Below are 6,099 nucleotides of genomic sequence, written 5' to 3' on the forward strand. Positions count from 1 at the left end.
CAGTTGCTCCGCGGCATGTGGGATCCTCCCAGACCAGGGCTCGAACCCATGTCCCCTGCATTGGCAGGCAGACTCCCAACCACTGCGCCACCAGGGAAGCCCCCAAAGAATCTTTAAAACAGGATTTATTGTTTGCTAACTTTGGTCACAGAAAAATCAGTAATAACAAACGTAAGAAGGGCTTCTGTTAAGCAGTGTTCCTTCCTGATGACCTCATCAGGATAAACACACTTCCCGGTATTGAGCAGACGCTTATGAACCTGACTTTGTAAAGTGAGAATTATGCCTTCCTCCTAGGGTTGGTTTGTGAATTAAGTGAGGTAATATATATAGTCAGGCACTTATGCCCAGCACTTAGCATAACCCTGGAGCATACCAAATCCTGAAATGTTACCTGTTATCATTCAGTTTGACAGCTCAGAATTACCTTCAGTTCTGCTTTCTCTTGCCCTTGTCCCAACCCCCATTCGTACTTAATTGTTAAATTCTATGGATTCGGTTTTTTTGCAGTGACTCAAAATCATCCCCTCGGGACTTCCCGGGCGGTCCAGTGGTTAAGACTCCCCCTTCCAATGCAGGGGGTGAGGGTTCCATCCCCAGTGGGGGAGCTAAGATCCCACATGCCCCGCGGCCAAAAAACCAAAACATAAAACAGAAGCAATATTGTAACAAATTCAATAAAGACTTTAAAAACTGGTCCACCTCAAAAAACAAAAAAACAAAAAAAAACCCGCTGTGATATCTCTTGCCTGGGTCCTCACTCTCTCACAACTATTTTGATAGTCCTTCTTTTATTTATTCATGTGTTAATTGTTTTGTTCAACATATGTCACCACAGAAATCTGAACACCCCCTAATCTGATTCCCTGCTTCTCAAAGCTTTATAGCAGGTTATTGACCGTCGTTTACATGGTTCACAGAACTCCTCTGTCATCCCACCCTCTCCTCCAGATGCATTTTGAGTTTCTTTCCTTAACAAGGACCTGACTTTTCCCTGAGGAAGAGTCCCACTGCAGCCCTCTCAAGTAAAAGCTGGGTTTTCTCTCATCCCTCATCGCTAATGCCTCAGAGCCAGGAGGTAGGTAGGCAACCCCACTGACTGTAAAAAGCTCTGGCTCCTGGAAATTTATGCAATCTGGATATACAGTCCTTTACTTTTATGTGTCATTGTTGCCTACTAGTCCCCTGGCCTGTTCCTTCTCATTTCTTGAAAACCTGAGCTACTGGATTGCAAGCTTCATCTCCACTCAACTCCTGCTGTCATTCTTTGTGACTTCAATATCCACGTAGATAATCATCCAATAAGGCAGCTCTCGCTTTGCACAAGTTGTAGTTACTACAGCTTAGTTGAATCACACCAGTCCCCCAACAACATGGTTCACATTTCAGGGACCACAGTATATTAACCGTGAGTAACTTCATAAGGTGCAAACTCCTCAGCCAGCTCTTCAGTCCTCAAGTCACTACGTACATGGCAGGTGGGCGTCATGAGCCTTTGTCAAAGTCCGCCAGTCACTGGTCACTGCACTTCTGTATTCAGCTCTTCAGGTCACAAGACAGCAAAGCATGTAGTTGTGGTGCCTCCTTGTCTCCCAGTGACAAAACCACACGATGTTTTACAAAAATGGACCACCAAAAGAGGAAATTGGGCAAAAAAAGGTGAAAGTGCATCAAAGGAGTAAGAAGTGATGATGCTAGAAATGAAATTGGTTAGGAAATTTGAACATGACAACAGCAAAACCAAGATAGGATGAGACCTAAGCCCGCATGGAAATACTGCAGGAATCATGGGGAGAAAGTCCAATAAGTAAGAAAAGTAAGGTGAGGTTGCGTCAACATCTTTTAGCTTAAATTGTCTGGGAACAGAAAGCCACTTGTGGTTGCGAAAGACTTTCTTCTACTTTGGATAGAAAACTGTACGGTATCTGCTGTTCCACATCCGTGGATTTAACCAACGGCAGATGGTGTAGTAATGTAGATATATGTACTGAAAACAATCTGTATAAGTGGACCTGCACAGTTCAAGTATCAACTGTAATAATAATTTTTTAAAAATCTCAATCAGTTTGGCTAGTATTCAGGCCAAAGTGTTGAAGTTAGTTACTCTGTTGAAAGAAAACTGTAATTACAAAGAGACAGAAAAACAACCTTTTTCTGCCAGTAAAGGCTGGTTCCCTCATTTTAGGCGTCGACATGAACTGATTCATGTCGACCTATCTGGTGAATCTGCTGTGAAATAGGCACCCAGATTTCACAGGTTAGTTACAGACAGTGGTTGTGAGAAAAGGATGGAGATGTCCAGAGGAAAGGAGGCTAATAAGACTTCACGTTAAAGAGACTCTTGGAGATTACTTACAACATTGAAAATGCAAAAGATAAAATGCTGGAAGCCATCCAAACTTCGAAAGAAGTATGACAATTTATCAAGGCATAGAAAAGATAAGTTACAAGATGAGAAAAAGGCAAGCACAATTTAAATTACTCTTGGTAAAGTTTTTAAAAGAAAATACTAATTCTCAATGTTTGTCATGTTTCAAATTACAGTGTACTAAATATAAGTTTTACATTGAAAAAAATTCTGTATATGTGTATAATTGCCAGTAAGGGAGTTTTCAGTTTTTTAACGAAAGTTTTTTAAAGTTGTAGAATAACTCTACTTTTTCTCTTTGATTAATAAGATTACTTTGTACGACTCCAGCTTCCATGGTCGTTTTTATGGCCCTGTGCTATCATGCAACTAGGACTGTCTGTGCTCTAGGTTCCCAGTTCCTTGACCAACTCACATTCACGGACCTTTTCATCTAGCACACGTTGGGCATCTGCTCCTTGGTTCAGTATGACCTCTGAAATCTGAGTTTCGAGCAGGTTACTCTCATGCAGTGGTTTCCTGTCCTTCTAGCTCACCACCTGGCACACCCTGAACACAGTCACTTTTCAGTCTTGTTGAACCCTCCCGCTCACTGACCTTCCTCGTTCTTTCACAGCTCTCTTGTTTTCTGCCTCAGATCTCATGGCCCATCTTTATAACTGCTGTACAGTCACTCCCTGACAAACACACTCCAAATTCCTTTGCCCCTCTTCTTCCTTTGGGAACACCCCTTCCCGAACAATCCCGAATCCCCTTGTCTGCTTTGTCCAAGCCTGAGTTCAAATAGCTGAGCTTGACTGACTGGTTTCACTTTAAATTCACGACCACAAACCTCCAGTGGGCAAACACTTGGCATCCTAGAAGCTTTGTTTTCCTATCCCCACACCTCCTCTCTCCCCCAGTTTCCTATATTCCTCTCCTCTGCTCACCTTCAGCTTACGATCTCACCTCATACCTCATCAAGGAAAGAAGAAGTATCAGAGGAAAAGTCCCTCAAGTTCCCACCACCAGATCTCCAAAGCCACTCGCATATGCAGCCACAGTCTGGTTTCCGTCTGGTTACAATGAACGGACTGTGCTTCCTCCTGTCAAAGGCTTATCCCAACATCTGTGCAGCCTTCCACCCTTCTCATGGCAGGCACTTTCCAGCACCTATCTCCTCTCTCTCTTGCATCATGATTTTCCCCTTCTACTAAGTCATCTTGTCAGCATGCAAACATGCTCTAGTGTCTTCTGTCGTAAAAACGACAGCAACCCACCTCTCCACCCACCCTCTTTCTCTATTACTCACACTTCTCTCTGTGCAGCACTGTGGTTCCAATTCCTAGCCTCCCATTCCTTCCCTAATCGACTTCAATTTAGCTTCTGCAATCGCCATACCATTGAAACAGCTTGGGACAATAAAGATTGGTAGTTACTACCAAATTTCTAAATACAATGGACATTTTCCTGTCCTTATCTTACTCAACTTCTCAATTGACATGTTGATCAGTCCCCTGTTTGAGACACTCTACCCTCTCAGCTCACAATACTTGCTAGTTTTCTTCCTTCTTCTCTATTTCCACCAGTATCTCTGGAATTCTTGACCTTGGGCCTTTTTCTCACCTATATCTACATATGCTAAGTGGTCTCATACAGTTTTATGGCTTTTTTTCTTCACCACTCTATTGCCAGTGCTTTACTCAGGGCCTAACTTAATACATAGTAAGGTAGTATTTGATGAATGAATGAATAAATGATTCCTTGTATTTCTATCACCTAACATATTTCTTAGTTGGTTTCCATAAAATATTTGTGAAATAACTGAATGGACATTATTATTCTAATCCTGCAAATGAGGAAATGGAGGGTCAGAAAGATTAAATAATTTATCCACAATCACACAGCTAATAAGTGGCACAGCTGGTATTCATTTGGTCTTAATTCCAAATCTTTGTTCTCGCCATTACATCAAACTGCCTCCCTGTATATTTCACTCCTGACTCCAAGGATCTACCTTCATTTACCCTATTCTCAAGCCACAATGGAATGACCTTTGCACTTGAATATGCCTCTTATTTTCCCACCTCTCAGTCTTTTTCAGGCTTGAACCCGTATTTCCACTTCTAATTGTACATTTACAGGAAGTTGTCCTACCAGTCTCTTAAGATACTTTTCAAATTCTATGTCAACCTTAAAATCCTAATTTTTCTAGTTGCAAGTAAATTTTCTCCCACCTGTGAACGAAAAATGTTGCCTGCCGTATCAGTAAACAAAGGATGTTGCAGACATCAAGCCATCACGTTATGGCCACCCGACAGTCGGCCCTGGGGGAACTCAGGATGGAGGCAGGATGCCCCACCATCCCGCAGTCAGGTGCTGAAGCACCCGCCCACCCCAGCAGTGCACCCTGAAGAAACTCAGGATGAGAAAACACAGGATACTGGCCCCCAGTAGCTGCGGTGCACATCAAAGGAATGCTTTCAGTGAGCTCAAACTCTTGCATCTTCCCATACATAGAAAAGTACTAAATTCCTTAACTTGAGATATCTGGTTTTCTTTAAATAACAGTAATCTTTTGATGTTCCGACTACCAGGTCTTTGTTGTAAAAACACCGGTATATCCTGGCTCCCCCATTGCCTCTTCGCAGCCGTCCCTCAAGAGTGATCTGAGAGTCCTGTCTCCTGGCTTGAAGTCCTCAGAATGTCCACCAAATAAAACGTAACTCTCAACTTCTAGGTTGTGCATTTTTTTTCAGTCAACACACCTAAATTGCCTTTAAGTACAACTGTATATTTGTATCATATTCTTTCAGTGTTGAAACTGCCTATGTGCAGCGATTGTAATCCGCACGGTGCCACCTTAATATTATGCCTTACCTTTCACGTTGAAAGGCTGAATCAATGTTTATTGACTTGGAATGAAGAGTTTTAACTTTGTATTTGATCTAAAGACAGAATACCCAAGGGACAAGAGTAGAACCAAGTAACTGAATATACAAATATATATTTAACATTAAACTCTATCCAGAGAATCTAACTGAGGGTCTGGATCAGTTGAGGGAATTTGGGGGAAAGATGTTGGTTCTTCTTGGCTCATTCAGACAATTAGGCCATTTTCTTCAGTGGGCTTTTGACAGGGAAATGGGGAGCTGCTCTGACTGAGGCTGTGAGATAAAGCAAAGTCTAAATTAGCAGCAGCTTGTGAGTCTTGAGTTGTTGGTGATGCCATCTCTGATCTGATGCAAGTGGAGAAGCCAGGAAAGGGTGGGCTGGGAGAGTCAACGTGATGGGCTAGAAACAATCCCTTTGTCTTATCTTTCCAAACTTGTCTGCTGAGTGTAAGCGAAAATAATGAAGGAAAGGGAAGCCATATTGCATTCTAAATCCAAGAATCTTCTCTGTTGCCATGAAACAAGTCATCTACACTCTCAGATACAAAGCGTCTGCTGAGAGGTCAACTTTAACACATTTCTGGCACCATTGTCATCTTATCACAGCTGTCTCTCGTGTTCTTTTAAGGTTCAGTTACTTTGTTTTTTTCTTTTAATTTTTGGTGAAGTCCAAAAGTGACCAGGTGAAGCCTAAGAACTAGGATTAATAATAAATTCAGTTCAAATAAAACAGGTCTCTTTCTTGGTGCCTTTTATGGGCCTACCATTGTACGCACTTTACAACAACACTGAAGATTCAATAAATGATCGGCTAAGGCTATGCAGCCAGAAAAAGCGGAGCCAGAATCCAGCGAGGTC

Source organism: Eubalaena glacialis, chromosome 12, assembly GCF_028564815.1.
Source record: "Eubalaena glacialis isolate mEubGla1 chromosome 12, mEubGla1.1.hap2.+ XY, whole genome shotgun sequence".
Taxonomy (NCBI): domain Eukaryota; kingdom Metazoa; phylum Chordata; class Mammalia; order Artiodactyla; family Balaenidae; genus Eubalaena; species Eubalaena glacialis.